This window comes from Oncorhynchus gorbuscha, linkage group LG01 (genome assembly GCF_021184085.1).
Source record: "Oncorhynchus gorbuscha isolate QuinsamMale2020 ecotype Even-year linkage group LG01, OgorEven_v1.0, whole genome shotgun sequence".
NCBI lineage: Eukaryota > Metazoa > Chordata > Actinopteri > Salmoniformes > Salmonidae > Oncorhynchus > Oncorhynchus gorbuscha.
In genome coordinates this window covers 58,882,711-58,901,241 of record NC_060173.1, presented here as the reverse complement: position 1 = coordinate 58,901,241, position 18,531 = coordinate 58,882,711, and the positions used below count along the sequence as shown (strand labels likewise).

Genomic DNA, 18,531 nt, shown 5'->3' with positions numbered 1-18,531 from the left:
TTTGCGCACTTCTGTATGTTGTAAAAGCGTTACATGGTCGCTGCCCATGTCATTACATAGTGCAGAAAATACAGGAGAGTTCAGTAGCGTCCAAAACGTCTTTCAAGCTGTCAGTCATTCCCTTGGCAGCAAGAGCCTCTCGGTGGATGCTGCAGTGTAACCAAGTGGCGTTGGGAGCAAGTGCTTGCATGCGCGTTACCACTCCACTATGTCTCCCTGTCATGGCTTTTGTGCCATCAGTACAGATACCAACATGAGCAGCAGCTACGTTTGGCTACATACGGACCGTTAGTGGAAGTCCAGTGAGAGAGTAACGATTAATGTGATTGGATGCTCATTGTTTGACTAGGCTACCTGTATTTGACATTGTGTTGTTATTTCGCTGAACACCAGATCGTTCAATTTTATGTTCAGCAGTGAATCGAGGCTACTCAGGTGAGAAAAAAAACTCAACCAAATGTATAGACCCGTTGGAAAATTTTAATGGACTGTTTGAAAATGTGAAGGATTCTAAAAATCGATACATGTGAATGGCATTGTTATTTGGCGTAACCATACCCCAGTTTGGGAATGCCTGGGCTACACCATGTCTTGGGCACAAAGTGTTCCTATTTACCAGAATCCAAACAATACAAAATATATGCCATTTAGCAGACACTTTTATCCAATGCAACATGCATTTTACATTTGGGTGGTCCCCGTGGGAATTTAACTCAAGACACTTGTTATTGTAAGTGTGATGCTCTACCGTCTGAGCCACACAGGACCACAAAATATATGCTTTTTCCCACGGTGGTGCTGCTTTAATAAAAGACAGATGCACAACACTAACCCCCAAGCCGACAAATGGTGAAATAGTGTCGTTAGACAGAGTCACCATGGCCAGTCATTCTAACTCTGAAACCACCTGTGTTCTGTAGTCTTCTTCCTTTCTCCAGGCCTCGCACTCTTTTCACTGAGCTGAGGGTTGTGACAGGAGGGGAGGCCGCCTTTCAATGCCAATGTTGCCTTCAACCTGTTTCTTTAGAAGTGAAACATTTATTAAATGGTCCACGTCCACACAAATCAAATGTCCTTTTCAGATGTAAGCCACATGTCACTACTGGCTCAGAGACGGAATATGGATCAGCCTGCTTGGCCTCACCTCGTCTCTCTCAACTGCCTGACGCATATGGGCAGACGTCTTTCAACACATCAATAGTGTATGAATCCAAAAGAAAATAGCTTGTGGACTCCCTTCCATTTAGGAACAGTGTACGAATCCAAAAGGACTCAAATAGTGTTATTCCAGGTACACACATGTTTAACATGACAATATTGTATTTCTCTTTTCTGTACGACAGGTGTGTCAGGAATGAATTCTCTTGACTCAGAACTTGAATGAGTCTTTTACGTCGGATCTTACTCCAAGTCAATCTTAAACAGTCCTCAACAAGAGAGGATAGTCCAGAGACCAGTCCAGAGTAGTAGAAGAAAGATCAAAGGACCAGATCCAAAGATGAGCTGGATTCATGTGAATCAGTACACACTTCCTCAAGGGTTCTTCAAGGGTTCTTTGGTAACGACTCAAATAACCTTTTGAGCCCTTCACTGGTTCTTTGCAGTTCAGAAAAGGGGTTATTTAATCTGAATCAACACAATAATAACACCTATGAATGTTTTTAATTATAAAATGGTTAACCAGAATAAAAACACCCTGTGTGGTTCTTCAAAATGTTCCTTGTAGAATCTTTGAGATTGAGAAAGGTTCTTTACAGAACCATTCACCCTTTACACATGTGGGAATTGGTCTATATGGACAGGGTTAAATGTAAATGCGTCTTACGGAAGAAATATGGAAGTCAAATGCGTAACCATGGTAGCAATTTAAAGGGAACAGTTTGAAACAGTTATTAGACAAAAGGTGAGGACACAACAGTTCACCTGACACAAGACTGAATCCAAACATTACACTGTTGATTTTATGTGCACTTCACACAATGCTCTATACATTCAGTAACATGATAAGAATATTGTGGGGAAATTTGGAGTAGGTGCAATATAAGACTAATGACAAGGGTTTGAGGGAGAGATGCTTCTACACCTGCATCCCTTGCTGTTTGGGGTTTTAGGCTGGGTTTCTGTACAGCACTTTGTGACATCAGATGATGTAAGAAGGGATTTATGAATACAATTGATTGATTGATTGATTGATTGATTGAGGTCTCCAAGAGGCCAGCTCTCCAAAGTGTGTGAAAGTAATTACAATACACTTTTATGACTCAAAAACTATAACTTTTTAGCTCCCCTAGCTGTGCTGTTGAGGAACTTGAGGATCTGTTGAGGATCAAACACACTGATAGTTGTTTTGAAACAGCCCTGAATCCCCACTATCACACAATTACTGTTGCAATTGTTTACGCAATCCAAAGACAGTCCATTATAAATCACAATCTGTGTCAGTTGGGCATCATTTGGAAGCTTGTTCTACTGCAAACATGACTAGCTAAATTATAAACTACAATCTTACAGTGTTAGGATTTCACAAGGCAATTCGGGAAGCAGACGGTCATTTTAGCATGCATAGAATGGAGACATGAATGCATTCTGGTGTGTGGTCCGCTGTTAATTCTCTTCACAATACAACCAACATAGGCTCATTCTGTTCAGGACAACCCAGAGTATAACGTCATGTCATCTTGTAACTGTAAATTGAACATAGTGTGCATAAACGTTGACACGGTACGTTACATGAGTTTTATTTGATGGAAATGTGAATTTGGACATTTGGACTCACGGGTGTTTGGCTTGGTTGTATGACATCAAAATGGCATTGATTATAATCCTCTGTGTCATCTTTCAAAATACATAGAGCTGTCTTCATATATAGCATTTCCGTCTGACAACAAAACATTTTCAAAACTTGCCCAATTAATGAAAAGGATAGAAGCAACTTCTTGCCAAGCGTGGTACTCAAATTCAGAACGGCTGTCAGTCAAAACCCATACAGAACTGTGAAGCAGAGACCCTGAGCTCTGATGTCATGTATAGGATGTTAATGTAGGTAGCTAACAGTGTCCAAATCTGCATTTCTCAACCTGTACGAGTGTAAAGGATTAGAAAGGGTTCTATATAGCACCAAAAGGGATTGTAATCATAGTGGAAGCGTATATGACCTTTTTTATGTGTTTTTTTGTATAACCTTAGGAAATGGTTCTTTATCGCACCATTACAAGCTAAATAACCAATATTTGGCACTATATAGAACCTTTTTTTTACGTGAAGGACTGTCTTTACTGTAGTTATATTTTTACAGCAATGAAATCAGCTCCAATTAAAAGAGCATCCAGACTGAACAAATACAGTAGCCATGGAGTAAGTAACCAACAATCAATCTGATGAACTTTATTGACACACAACAGTAACACCAGACTGACACACGTCAAGTTGGTTCAAATCAAATCAAATTTTGGATACTGTTCATGTCAGTTGGACACTTGATCACAACTAATAAACAATTTTATGGACGTACAACAGCACCAATAGTTGTGCACCGGAGTGACACAAGTCAAGTAGGTCAGAGACTTTTCTAGTCAGTTGGCGACTGTTTGATGAATGATAAACAGCGTTATTTTATTTCAAAACAAAGTTATTGATACCAACAGCACCAAAGTGACACAAGTCAAGTTGGTCAGAAACTTTTCCACTTGAGCACCTCCATGGAAACATCAGTGATCATCAGTGGTCATCCAGAGCACAGGTGTGGTGACCTTGAAACACGCCTCTTGTTATTTTCCATTGAGTTGAGAATGTATGGCATGCAGTCAGAGCACTGGAACATCCCTCTCTTTTCCCCAATCTCTCTCTTTTTCAGTCTCTCACTGTCTCTCACACCCTTTGTGTCTCTCTCTCAACACCCCCAACACCACCCTCCTTTTCCTACATATCCTATGCCTTTCGTCTCGCTTCCCCTATCTCCGTCTCAGTCTCTCTCTTTCTCTTTTAACTGCACAATTTAGGCCTAGACATATAAGTCTCAGTATGTCTCTCTCCTGAACTGTACAACTCTCTGTCTTTCGCACTCTCTCTCTCCCTCTCACTCTCTCCCTCTTTCTCACTCTGCCTCTCCTCTGTGAATGGGTTCACTGGGATGTGGTTCCAACGATGTTACACCTTTCACATAGTATCCACAATATGTTGCCTGTAAAAACAATCTGGCAACGTGTATATGATCCCCTTTCAAATGGCACATTTACTTCTTTCTTGTTGGCATCCACCTTATATACAGCTATTGCTTAGCCCGCAAGGAGCAAGATTCATTTTACCCTGTTGTTGCATCGTTATCATGTTAACCTGACATGACAGCAGCGTGTTATAAATTCCTCCGACTGAATGCACTGCTTTTAATTTCTTCACATTCACAACAGTAAGTCACTATACTTGTGAATAATTACCTAGTAATGTGTTAATTTTCCTGTTATGGTGAATGGAAAGTTGGCTACAGTTAAACTCTTAAACAAAATATTGTCTAGAAGGTTGCTTTTAGTTGCCTGGCTTGTTAGATTGACAGATACTATATCCATTGGTGACAAAAAATATAGTAAGTAACGTTGCTATTTGGACCAGGCTACTGTGATGTCATGTCGTTTATGTGTTTATACTTTTTCATAATGACTAGGACATGTTTGATATCGGACAACAACAATAGAATGTTCACGATTTACTGCGTGCAAAAGCCGGTAAGTTGGCGGGACTTTTAAACATTTAACTTCAAATAAAAGTACAAGGCGGGAAAAAAAGTTGGTAAAGTTGGCGGCTCTTCATCTTGGTTTGAAAGGGGTTTGTGTGAGGCTCACATTGGTTAATATCGCCCAGCTGGACCTTTGCTCAGATATGTGAAAAAATAGTTGCAAGGGGGAGGGACAGACTATTTTAGTATTTTTCCTACACAAGATATCCTTTTGGACACCCTGTGGGTTTTCAACCACTCTGGTACACAGACACACATAGACACACTGTGGTAGGTGGATGATCAAGCCACTCGATCTGTTCTGTGTGTGACCGAGGAAACTCTGGAGAAACTTTATTCAGTCAGTGTCATGAACTATACATTCAAGCAGTGTTGCACGGTATATCGGTACCAGGGTAATATCACGATACCAAAACGTCATGATACTTATGACACCAACCATAGTCCCGCTTCAGATGATACTACCAAATGTTTCGTCCCTACTGATCTAAAACAAAAACTGCTGGCACTTCTTATAAACCTTTTGTTCAGTCATTTTCTTTGCAACATGATTTAGTCTCTTTTATGCACTGGTCCAATAACATCCACTTCACTTGTTTGCGTATATCACGTGTGGCAGCTATAATCATCCAGCAGCATCTCCTTCTACCCATCACTCACCTGCTTCGCTTTGGACGCTCTTCCTGCGCATTTATTACTGAATTAGTTGTCCTGAATCAATATTATTTACCCGTGATGGCGAGCGGGTGTGCAGACCCTGATGAATCTTTTGTTGGTACGTTTGTACATGTTATACATTGGAGCAGCGTGCAGAGCGAGTAAAGTCGATACGTTGCATCAGGCCAGTCGGAGTAGGCTTTGCAGCTTCGCTGTCAAGCATCCTCTGAGAGCTAGAGAGGAAAGCTTCGCAACAGGTACGCCATCAAATGATTTGTTGGGAAGTTGAAGTTTATTTACTGCATTTCTACACCATTTAAAAACTCTCAAATGCTATTTGGAGAACAGCAAAAATAAACATAATTACCCGAGTCATCAATTGTCTTATGCATCTTATGCATCTCACAGTACAGACATTGTAATTTATTGCCCTGGCCACATCTGCAGTCCTCATGCCTCCTTTTCGCATGCCTAAGGCACGTTCACACAGATGAGCAGGGACCCTGGGCATCTTTCTTTTGGTGTTTTTCAGAGTCAGTAGAAAGGCATCTAGTGTCCTAAGTTTTCATAACAGTGACCTTAACATTTTTCAGTTTTCGTAACAGTGACCGACCGTCTGTAAGCTGTTAGTGTCTTAACGACCATTGCACAGGTGCATGTTCATTAATTATTTATGGTTCATTGAACAAGCATGAGAAACAGTGTTCAAACCCTTCACAATGAAGATCTGTGAAGTTATTTGGATTTTAATGAATTATCTTTGAAAGACAGGGTCCTGAAAAAGGGATGTTTCTTTTTTTGCAGAGTTTAGTTATTTTTTTGTACCCACTTGATATAATAATATAATAATGCACTTGATGCATGCTAATAGTGGTTCTATCTTGAATTCAGTGATATAGTGCCTGTAATGCAGTAACATCAGGTAAGAAGACACCCTGGATCCCAATGTGTGTGAATGAGATGTACAGGTTCCTGAGTGTGGTCATCTTCATGGGTCTGCTGAAGGCCAACGCTGTCCATATACACTCGAGCCAGGCTGGCCTTTCCTGCATCATGCCCAGGACAAGATTCAAGGTTTTGAGATGGACAGTACATATGAGCGATTTAAAGGGAGTCACCAAGGGCTAAGACCGCCTGTTCCAACTCCGTCCCCTCCTCGAAGACATCATTGCGGTATGCGGGGCCTACTGCCACCCTTACCAGAATCTCTCCATCGATGATCGCATGCTGGTGTCAAATAATTTATATCAGTATAAAACAGTACATGGTTCGAGCTGTGACTTTAAAACATCTATCAAGGAAAGCTGAGCCACGATGCAGTCATGGGCCTTCTGAGAGTGGCATACCTTGGAATAGGGTTTCATGTGTATGTCAACAACTTCTACACCAGCACAGCCCACTATTTGCACAGGCTGAGGTACGGAGCCTGTGGCACTGTCAGGTAGATCAATATTGGATTCACCCCCAAAACCAAGAAATCCCATGCCTAAGAAGTCAGACAGGGGGGACATCAGGTGGATCTGCGATGGGCCACTCCTGTACGTCCAGTGGAAGGACACTCGGGATGTTACCATGCTCTCCTCCATCCAGAATGTGTTCAATTGAGACTCAGTCCAGCAGAGAGTCAGGAACCATGACGGGAGATGGACCAGCTACATGGTGGAGTGGACATGTCCGATGCCCTACCGAAGTGTTACAATGAGGCCCAGAAGATGCCAAAGTGGTACAAGAAGTTGTTCTACCACTTCGTCGACATTGCAGTGGTGAACAGCTTTACACTGCACAAGGAGATGGCCCTGGAAAAGAGGAGGAAGCCCTCGACACAGTGGCTGTACGGAGAGGTCCTCTGCATGCAGCTGGCTGACTGTGGTGTGGAGGAGGTGGAAGAGGTAGGTGTGTGTATATTGTTCTATTACTTGCTGATGATAATGAATCTCCCCGTGGTGATCAATAAAGTATTCATCTTTATGTTCATCCATCTATCTGTATATCCGTCTGTCTTGGACGACACGGAGGAAGAGGAGGCTAAAGCTTCAGCGGCAGTAGTGGGGGCTCGAGGAGGTCATTGGCTGCCGGGTGGACTGCAACCCCATCACAATTGTGGACACCTCACTCACCACTGCCTACGTCAAGGCCGCCAAGGGCAGGCTGTGCTGTGACCTGTGTGCGGAGGAAAGGCTGAAAAAACAAGACCCCTTGGAAATGTGAGTCTTGCTATGTGCCACTCTGTCTTACAGTAGACAGGAACTGTTTCCAGGCATGGCACAAGAGGAGAAGGGACAGAAGTGTTAACACTTGAAACACAGACACAAACACACCTCCATTTTCCTTTCCCCCCACACAGATATAATTAGTTTTGTTCTCATAATCAGATTTGTTCTAAATTCTAGTTCATGGTTCACTTTATTAATGTTCAAATATCAATTTCTAACTTGTAACATATTGCGTTTTGAGAGTTGTTAATTGTTTTCCTAATGTGTTGGGTAGATATTCAATAAAAGGCTAAACATTGAATGGCACTTTTGCTTTTGCTTTGTACTTTTCTTGTTGATTATGTAAGGCTTATGTGTGCCTGCTCAGGTATAACTGATTTATTAGACCATGGTATGAAAGGTAAAAGGGTTTCTCTTCAAATATAATATTCAACCATGTTCTTGCACTTTATGCTTTTTGAGATATTCACATTTTTAAGAGACGAGCAAGAACTAGGCTGGAATTACAAAAAATGGGCTAATGAAAACCATGTTTGATACCATTCTATTCACTCCATTCCGGCCATTATTTCGAGATGTCCTCCCCTCGACAGCCTCCTCTGATGTGTAGATACCACCGAAAGAAGAGTTTAGCTTCCTACATGTTTGTATTGCTGATTATCTTCTTATGGCTGGGGGGCAGTATTGAGTAGCTTGGATGAATAAGGTTCCCAGAGTAAACTGCCTGCTACTCAGGCCCAGTTGCTAAAATATGCATATTATTATTCGATTTGGATAGAAAACACTCTAAAGTTTCTAAAACTGTTTGAATGATGTCGGTGAATATAACAGAACTCATATGGCAGACAAAAACCTGAGAGAGAAATCCAACCAGGAAGTGGGAAATCTGAGGTTTGTAGTTTTTCTTGTCATTGCCTATTGAATATACAGTGTCTATGGGATCATATTGCACTTTCTAAGGCTTCCACTAGAAGCAGTCTTTAGAACCTTGTTTGATGCTTCTTCTGTGAGGGAGCTGAATGAGTCAGAGGTCTGCCAGAATGGCATGAGCTGATCACGCGCGCTCAAGTGAGGGCGAGCTCTGTTCCATTGCATTTTTATAGATAAAGGATTTCTCCGTTTGAAACATTATTGAATATTTATGATAAAAAAAACATCCTAAAGATTGATTTTATACTTCGTTTGACACTTGGTTTGACATGTTTCTACAAACTGTAATATGACGTGTTGTCTGAACGGTAAAGCTTTTTTGAGATCTGACACAGCGGTTGCATTAATTTGACTATTCTCGCATCATTGATTTAATTTACTTTCAGCAATTTGAGTTTGGGTTTTCATTACTGTTGTCTAATGTTGGTGGGGGCATATTATTCTGTTATTATGTTATTCCTGAATCTCTATGATAAATATAACCGTTTCTTTTGAGAATATTTTTTAACAGACGTGAAATTTACTTTGAAGCTCACAGTGTCGAAATACATGTGAAATCCATCATTGACACAGACATGGTGGCATAGCAGGCAGATCAGAATGCTGTGAACCAAGAGGTTGTGAGGTCATATCCCAGGTGAGGACATGTTGAGTAATAATTGCTGTATATTTAACCTGTTAAGCCTTACCCTGTTTACTGCCCCTTCTGGAGGAATTGGGTACCCATATAAAACAGGTTAAGTTTTTGTCAAAAGTTGCTAATATATGCATATAAAAAATATTATCGAATAGAAAACACTCTAAAGCTTCTACAACCGTTTAAATTTGTCTCTATGTAAAGTAGAAGTCTCAGGGCATGCATTCTCCCAAAGTCTCTCTTGTCATGGAAAAAGTTGGCCCAACTTTGACGTCATCGTATACGCCTTCCCAAACAACTACCGCTCTGGGAACAGTCTGTACGTGTTCAGCGCGAAGCCTGCTTTAAATGGGGCTTCTCATTCTGAGAATCGCGCGCTCACGAGACGTTGAGCGTGCCGAAAGGTCTCGGTCACGCGAAAAAAAAGTGTACGTTTATGCGCGCTCTGCTCCCGCTCTCTCTTTTCTTCAGGATCAATTAAAAGACGTGTGTGTGTCGCTTCGTCCTTACAATTGCTGTACACCTTTATAACATGTTAAAGCTTAATTATGAACATAGTTTGTCAAGTTTACTCGACATATAATATATATTTTCGACGTTTTGGTGCGCATCCACTTGAATTTTGCCTACATTTTGACCGAAATGTGGCTATTTTGAGAACCGAAAGACGCAGACTTGAAAACTAAACGCTGTTTTGGTAAGTATAATCCCTTCCAGGTCTTTTGATGGAAGAACAGCAAAGGTAAGGGAATATTTATATGTTAATTTTGGGTTTCTGTCGACTCCAAGATAGAGGAGGCATAATGATACATTTGGAGCGCCGACTCCTAGTATAGCCTAGTGAACTCAACCTGTAACGTTAAAAATAAATGTAACACAGCGATTGCATTTAGAAGAAGTGTATCTTCCTATACATATGTAAAACATGCATATTTAGTCAAAGTTTATGATGTGTATTCCTTGTTAGCTGACGTTATCTGCCGGAGCTATTTAATTTCTCCTGACATTTTAGTAGCATTTTGTGAACGATGCATCATTGTAAACAGAGATTTATGGATATATATTGCAGATTATTGAAAAAAAATGAATGTACTGTGTAACATGTTATATTACTGTCATCTGATGAAGATTTCAAAAGGTTAGTGAAATGATTTTTTTTTAAATCCTGCTTTTGTTGACTGCATATTTTTTCCTACTTGGCTATGCTAATGAGCTATGTCTGCGGTGGTGGTTTGACATAAATATGTGCTATGTTTTCGCCGTAAAACATTTTAGAAATCTGACTTGTTGCCTGGATTCACAACGAGTGTAGCTTTAATTCAATACCCTGCATGTGTATTTTAATGAACGTTTGAGTTTTAACTAATACTATTAGCATTTAGCGTAGCGCATTTGCATTTCCAGAGCTCTAGATGGGACGCCTGCGTGCCAGGTAGGAGCAAGAGATTAAACATACACAATGGTATCATGTATATAAAAGTGTGTCAAATATGTAAGTTAAAAACACTGTATCTTAAAAGCACTGCGTGTCTAACATTGCATTTTTCTGTGACCATCAGGTGTCAACCATCAGGTGATGTCCATGGGACAAACCGGGAACTAGACAAAACTACCAGGGGACCATGAAACAATGTCCCAAGAAAGTCTTAAAAAACAACCTCGGGGGCAAAGATCTGTGTGACAAACTGGAAACTAAGACAATACCTGTGGGACAAGCCGGGAACTAGACAAAACCTGAAGGGGAACATGACACAACGTCCTTACCACTTTAGGCGACCATTTCATGACTTTTCCGTCCTAACGACAAATTCTTCCTTGTAGTGTTATATAAAAACATTGCATATCAGTTGAGATTTTAGTAGTAGTTTGTAGTACATACACACACATACACACACACACACAATCTCTCTCATCTCTCTCATTTACACAGACAGACAGACAGACTTACTCATCCACTGACTCACTGATTCACTGACTGACTGGGGTTGTGGGGTCAATTGTGGGGTCAACTTTAGTTGATTAGTCCATCTGTAGATGCTCTACAGACTATCGGAAACATTTCAACAGACTATCGACTAAGACTAACTCTAAACCTAACCTAAACCTAACTCTAGACCTAACCCTAACCTTAACCCTTACCCTTATTCTAAACTGTAACCTTAGCAAGGAGTGGCTTATCAACAGATAGTTTGGTGATAATAGGACTATCTGGACTGTCCAAATAAAGTATAAACCAATTGTTTCATTTGAATGTCTTGATATTACTGCTGAAATCCGGTTTATGCACAGGACCGATATCTGAGAACGTGTCTACAACGTCATCAGCCAGCTATCAAACTATGGTAAATACACGCTACACGTGTAACGCTACTGTTTATCAGCAGCTAGCCACGTTCCATCTGTGTTTGTCATAAAGAAGCTTATCACTGGCATGTGGCAAAGTGCTTCAGTGGCGTTTTGTCATAACAACTCTTTCACTATCTATTTAAGTTATATTGCCTGAGAAGCTGGTGTATATAGGATGATATATTGGCATGGGTGTTGTTAGGCCCGAGATGAAGTCGAGGACTGGCAAACCGTGCCATTTTATCCTCCAAACACCGTCTTCGAGGGCATTATCACTTTTATACAATGGGTTACCAACATATTAAAATGATTGACATATTTTCATTAAAAGCTTTATTTTGATGAATATATTTATACTATTTTATCCTTCCACAGTATATAGTCCCAACACAAATCTAGGGTTGCTACCCAAGCTCACTGGTATTTATTCTATTGGTTTGGTTGCCAGAGACACGACCCAGTCGTTCAGTCTTTTTGTTCCCTATCTATGGACTCGACCAACTCGTTCGTTCTAAATGTTCCATTGCCATACTGACTGTCAACATTCTTAGCCCTTGCTTGCTAGCTAGCCAACTGCGTCTAATTTCACGTCAAACAGTGCAGAGCGCATGATGTCTGTCTCGTCCCAACTTCCGACCCCTACACATTCATTACTATGGGACAGCTGGAGATCGAATTTGATATTGAAACAATGTTGCAGATGTCGGAGAAACAGATAGCAAGGTTTATACAAATCTCCGCTATTGAAATCTATGTTAGTATAAAATACATTTGAAATAATGTCTAGATGCTTTTTATAGTAGAGATCGTTTATAACTTGCCTGGCTGGGCTGATGAGACAGATGGAACAGAGTAAATAGGCATTTTAATGTCATAGATTTAGACAGTGGTAAGTTGTGGAATAGACACCGGCTGGAATGCGCTTTTAACCAATCGGCATTCAGGATTAGACCCACCCATTGCATAAAATGCCATAATCATGATGTTATTATCATTATTTCATTATGTGCAAAAACGTTATTACGTTACTCTATTCCAGCTCACTGCACATTCCACTGTCTCATTAACCCAGCCAGGCGATTTAGAAACTTCATATATACACTACCTTTAGAGGTATCTTCCAGTGACACTAGCTAGCCCAACATCCCAGTTACAGATTATATGACATACACTGTATATGCAAAAGTATGTGGACACCCCTTCAGACACACCCGTTGCTGACCGGTATATAAAATCTAGCACACAGCAATGCCATCTCTATAGACAAACATTGGCAGTATAATGGCCTTACTGAGGAGCTCCGTGACTTTCTATGTGGCACCGTCATAGGATGCCACCTTTCCAACAAGGCAGTTCATCAAATTTCATCCCTACTATTGCTGCCCCGGTCAACTGTAAGTGCTGTTATTGTTAAGTGGAAACGTCTAGGAGCAACAACGGCTCAGCCGCAAAGTGGTAGCCCACGCAAGCTCACAGAACAGGACCACCAAGTTCTGAAGCACTGCTACAAAGCACATAGCATTTTGCTTCCAAACTGCCTTTGGAAGCAACATCAGCACACTAACTGTTTGTTGGTAGCTTCATGAAATGGGTTTCTATGGCCGAACAGCCGCTCACAAGCCTAAGATCACCATGTGCTATGCCAAGCGTCAGTTGGTAAGGTATAAAGCTGGCCACCATTGGACTCTGGAGCAGTGGAAACACATTCTCTAGAGTGATGAATCATGATTCACCACGAATCTGGGTTTGGCGGATGCCAGAGGAACGCTACCTACCCGAATGCATAGAGGCAAACTGTAAAGTACGGTGGAGGAGAAATAATGGTCTTGGTCTCTTTTTCATGCTTCGGTCTAGGCCCCTTAGTTCCAGTGAAGGGAAATCTTAATTCTACAGCATACAGTGAGATTCTATATGATTCTGTGCTTCAAACTTTGTGGCAACTGTTTTTGTTTCAGCATGACACTGCCCCGTGCACAAAACGAGGTCCATATAGAAATGGTTTGTCGTACCCTAACCTCAATCCCATCCAACACCTTTGGGATGAATTGGAACGCTGACTGCGAGCCAGGCCTAATCGCCAAACATCAGTGCCCAACCTCGCTAATGCTCTTGTGGCTAAATAGCAGCAAGTTCCCGCAGCAATATTCCAACATCTAGTGGAAATCCTTCCGAGAAGAGTGGAGGCTGTTATGGCAGCTAAGGTGGTCCAACTCCATATTAATACACATGATTTCATAATTTTGGAATTAGATGTTTGACGAGCAGGTGTCCACATACTTTTGGTCATGTAGTGTATCATAATTATTAGTTATGTAACAAGGTTCATCTGTTGTTTGAAGAGAGTCAGACCGAAATGCAGCGTGTAGGTTACTCATGACTTTTAATGAAGATAATGCGGTACATGAAATAACAGAAAATACGAAAACAACAAACGAGTGAACCTAATTACAGCCTATCTGGTGACTAACACAGAGACAGGTACAATCACCCACGAAATACAACGCGCACTCAGGCTACCTAAATACGGTTCCCAATCCGAGACAACGAGAATCAGCTGACTCCAATTAGGAATCGCCTCAGGCAGCCAAGCCTAACTAGATACACCCCTAATAATACACACTCCCAATTAATACAAACCCCAATACGAAATACAACATATAAACCCATGTCACACCCTGGCCTACCTAAACATTTAACAAAAACACAAGATACAATGACCAAGGCGTGACAGAACCCCCCCCCCCCCCCCCCTAAGATGCGGACTCCGGGACGCACCTCAAGAGCATAAGGAGGGTCCGGGTGGGCGTCTGTCCATGGTGGCGGTTCTGGCTCGGGATGTGGACCCCACTCCATAAATGTCCTAGTTCCTCCCCTTCGCGTCCTAGGATAATCCACCTTCTCCGCCGACCATGGCCTAATAGTCCTCACCCTGATCCCCACATAACTGAGGGGCAGCTCGGGACCGAGGGGCAGCTCGGGACAGAGGGGCAGCTCGGGACAGAGGGGCAGCTCGGGACAGAGGGGCAACTCAGGACAGAGGGGCACTTCAGGACAGAGGGGCATCTCAGGACAGCAGGGCAGCTCAGGACAGAGGGGCAGCTCGGGACAGAGGGGCAACTCAGGACAGAGGGGCAGCTCGGGACAGAGGGGCAGCTCGGGACAGAGGGGCAGCTCGGGACAGAGGTGCAGCTCGGGACAGAGGGGCAGCTCAGGACAGAAGGGTAGCTCAGGACAGAGGGGCAGCTCAGGACATAGGGGCAGCTCGGGACAGAGGAGCAGCCCGGGACCAAAGCAGCCCGGTACTGAGGGGAAGCCCGGTACTGAGAGGCAGCCCAGTACAGAGAGGAAGCCTAGTACTGAGAGGCAGCCCAGTACAGAGAGGAAGCCTAGTACTAACAGGAAGCTCAGTATTGAGAGGAAGCTCAGGCAGGTAGTAGGCTCCGGTAAATCCTGGCTGGCTGGTAGAACTGGATGATTCCGGTTGTCTGGCTGATCTGGAAGATCTTGGCAGACTGGCATTTCTGGCGGATCCTGGCAGACTGGTGACGCTGGGCCGACTGGCGGCGCTGGGCAAACAGGAGACTCCGGCAGTGCAGGAGAGGAGAAAGGCTCTGGCTGCGCTGAACAGGCGGGAGACTCCAACAGTGCAGGAGAGGAGAAAAGCTCTGGCTGCGCTGAACAGGCGGGAGACTCCAACAGTGCAGGAGAGGAGAAAAGCTCTGGCTGCGCTGAACAGGCGAGGCGCACTGGACGCGCTGGGCCGACTGGTAGCACTGGTGGCGCTGGACAGACAGGAGACTCCGGCAGCGCAGGAGAAGAGAAAGGCTCTGGCTGCGCTGAACAGGCTGGAGACTCCGATAGCACAGGAGGGGAGAAAAGCACTGGCTGTGCTGAACAGGCGATGCGCACTGGACGCGCTGGGCCGACTGGGAGCACTGGTGACGCTGGACAGACCGGAGACTCCGGCAGCGCAGGAGAGGAGAAAGGCTCTGGCTGCGCTAAACAGGTGGGAGACTCCGATAGCGCAGGAGAACAGAACAGCTCTGGTTGCGCTAAACAAGCGGGAGACTCTGGCAGCGCAGGAGGGGAGAAAAGCACTGGCTGCTCTGAACAGGCGAGGCGCACTGGAGGCCTGGTGCGTGGTGTTGGAACTGGTGGTACTGGCGCGAGGACACGCACAAGAAGCCTGGTGCGGGGAGCTGCTACTGGAGGACTGGTGTGTAGAGGTGGCTCTGGATAGACCGGACCGTGCAGGCGCACTGGAGCTCTTGAGCACCGAGCCTGCCCAAGCTTACCTGGCTCGATGCCCAATCTAGCCCGGCCAATAGGAAGGGCTGGTATGTGTCGCAGCTGGCTCTGCACCCGCACTGGAAACACCGTGCGCTCCATAGCATAACACGGTGCCTGCCCGGTCTCTCTAGCCCAACGGTGAGCACAGGGAGTATGCGCAGGTTTCCTACCTGTCATAACTATTCTCCCTTTTAGCCACCCCCCAATATTTTTTGGGGGGTGACTTTCCGGTTTCCAACCGCGTCGCCGTGCTGCCTCCTCATACATGCGCCTCTCCGCTTTAGCTGCTTCTATTTCCTCCTTGGGACGGCGATATTCTCCCGGCTGCGCCCAGGGTCCTTTACCGTCTAATTCCTCCTCCCATGTCCAAATCTCCAAATGATGCAGTCTCTCCCATTGCAACTGCTCTTCACGATTAACAGGGAGAGTAGGCTCAGGTCTGTTTCCTGACTCAGCCACTCTCTCTCTGCGCTTTCCCCGTTACCTTCGGTTTTCGCTCTGTATAGCAATGCTTTCCTTCTCGATTCCATACGTGTATAGCCCTCTTCGCATTGCTGTAGGGAATCCCAGGCGGGCTCCTGCACTCGCTCTGGGTCGGCCGCCCACCTGTCGATTTCTTCCCACGTGTATAATCCCTGCTTCTGCCGTCCATAACGTCCTCCTTTAGATCCTGCCAGTTCACACGCTGCTCGGTCTGTGAATGGTGGTGGGTGATTCTGTAACGAGGTTCTTCTGTTGTTTGAAGAGAGTCAGACCGAAATGCAGCGTGTAGGTTACTCATGACTTTTAATGAAGATAATGCGGTACATGAAATAACAGAAAATACAAAAACAACAAACGAGTGAACCTAATTACAGCCTATCTGGTGACTAACACAGAGACAGGTACAATCACCCACGAAATACAACGCGCACTCAGGCTACCTAAATACGGTTCCCAATCCGAGACAACGAGAATCAGCTGACTCCAATTAGGAATCGCCTCAGGCAGCCAAGCCTAACTAGACACACCCCTAATAATACACACTCCCAATTAATACAAACCCCAATACGAAATACAACATATAAACCCATGTCACACCCTGGCCTACCCAAACATATAACAAAAACACAAGATACAATGACCAAGGCGTGACAAGTTATTATAACAATCAAATAGTATCATAATAAAAAAACATTTGTTTAGAGATTGGTAAATTCTCAGCCACCAAAAAGCATAGAGCTAAGGAATGTATTCATGCTTACATCATCTCACATCATTGCACCATAATTTATGGCTGGTGCTGACTGAAAACCAACTCCGAAAGACCAAGGAGTTCATAAACCCCCTGAACCTCAGTGAAATACCAAGGCACCACAATAATAATGTGAAAAAAACTATGTCAACACAATATCATAAAATATTAAGAACATTTGAATATATCAACAATAGCCTTATGGACTGCAGAATGTTATTTATATCTGATAGTCATCTAATTGAATGTATTTGTGTGTCGGTTAAAAACGGTGTATTGGAGACAACGCCGGTGTTCACTCACCCGGCAGACAATTATGTTGTCCAACCAAACTCTTCCCTGGGGGGTTTCTTCCCTGGATTTCACTCAGTACAGTGTGGACTGACTCGAGAGACAGTGGTGGTGTGTCCTCTGCCTGCTGCTTCACCCGTGTGTGTGTGTGTGTGTGTGTGTGTGTGTGTGTGTGTGTGTGTGTGTGTGCGTGCGTGCGTGCGTGCGTGCGTGCGTGCGTGCGTGCGTGCGTGCGTGCGTGCGTGCGTGCGTGTGTGTGTGCGTGTGTTTCTATTTCTGGACGTGTGAGACGTCTGAACGTCTGACCACAAAGAGACACAGACATGCCCTGGGAGAAAGAGAGCAATGCAGCTGAGCACACATACACACACACACACACACACACACACACACACACACACACTTTAACATAGAAATGTCCATCACAAGTAACCTTAGAGACTTATTATTTGAAACTTTTCTCAGGTAAATGAATATTCTGAATGAAATGAAAATAGTCGAAGTCTCCACAGTTCCAATGCACTTCCTACCTTGTTGCTTTCAGTCGCTCTCTGTCTTTCCAACGACGTTGGTTCCTCAGATTTCTCTCCTCTTAAGATGGAAGACCTACGTGTTCCAAACTCCTCTCTTCTCTCTGCACTTCTCTTTTCGATGTTTTTTCTCTTCTCTTCTTCCCCTCCTTTCTTATTCTTTAGTTCAAATCCAGTTCTGCCGTTCTCCTGCCAGGTCTACTCTTCAACCAGCTCCTACCAAAACAGTCCCTGATAAACAGAGACTGAAAAGAGAAAGAGCGAACACAGAGAGAGCAGAGAGCACAAAAAAGGCCTGAGCCTGAACACACTCTGGAAGTCATCTGAAAACAGAGCCAGCCACAGAGAGCAGAGCGCCCTCCTAACAGAGAAGCACACTGAAATGAACACAGATTTTTCCCCCCACTGGCTAGCTCCCCTGTGTGGGACTCCAATCCTGGCAGTTCGTCCTCCTCTGTTATCCTCCCCCTCCCATCCCAGCCGCTCCAGCTCCAACCAGCGACTCTCTCGACAGAGCAGCCACCAGTGAGAGTGCAGTCAGACTTAAGTCCAGCATGTGTGTTAGTCTGCTTGTGAACATACTCTGTGTTTATGAGCATGTACTGTATATGCGCACCGCACTGCACAGGATGCATACATGTATGTGTTTTATATATGTTCTTAGATTTTTTTTC

At 43.8% G+C, this 18,531-nt stretch overlaps 1 long non-coding RNA gene across 1 annotated transcript in view; it reads right to left on the bottom strand.

The window, feature by feature from the left end:
* The window catches only part of LOC124040618, a 50,545-nt gene extending 32,342 nt beyond the window's left edge, over nucleotides 1–18,203 (bottom strand). Inside the window, exon 1 of the long non-coding RNA XR_006839776.1 lies at nucleotides 17,858–18,203. This is a non-coding gene — a long non-coding RNA (uncharacterized LOC124040618). The remainder of the gene's footprint in view (nucleotides 1–17,857) is intronic.
* Between the last annotated feature and the right edge of the window lie 328 nt (nucleotides 18,204–18,531).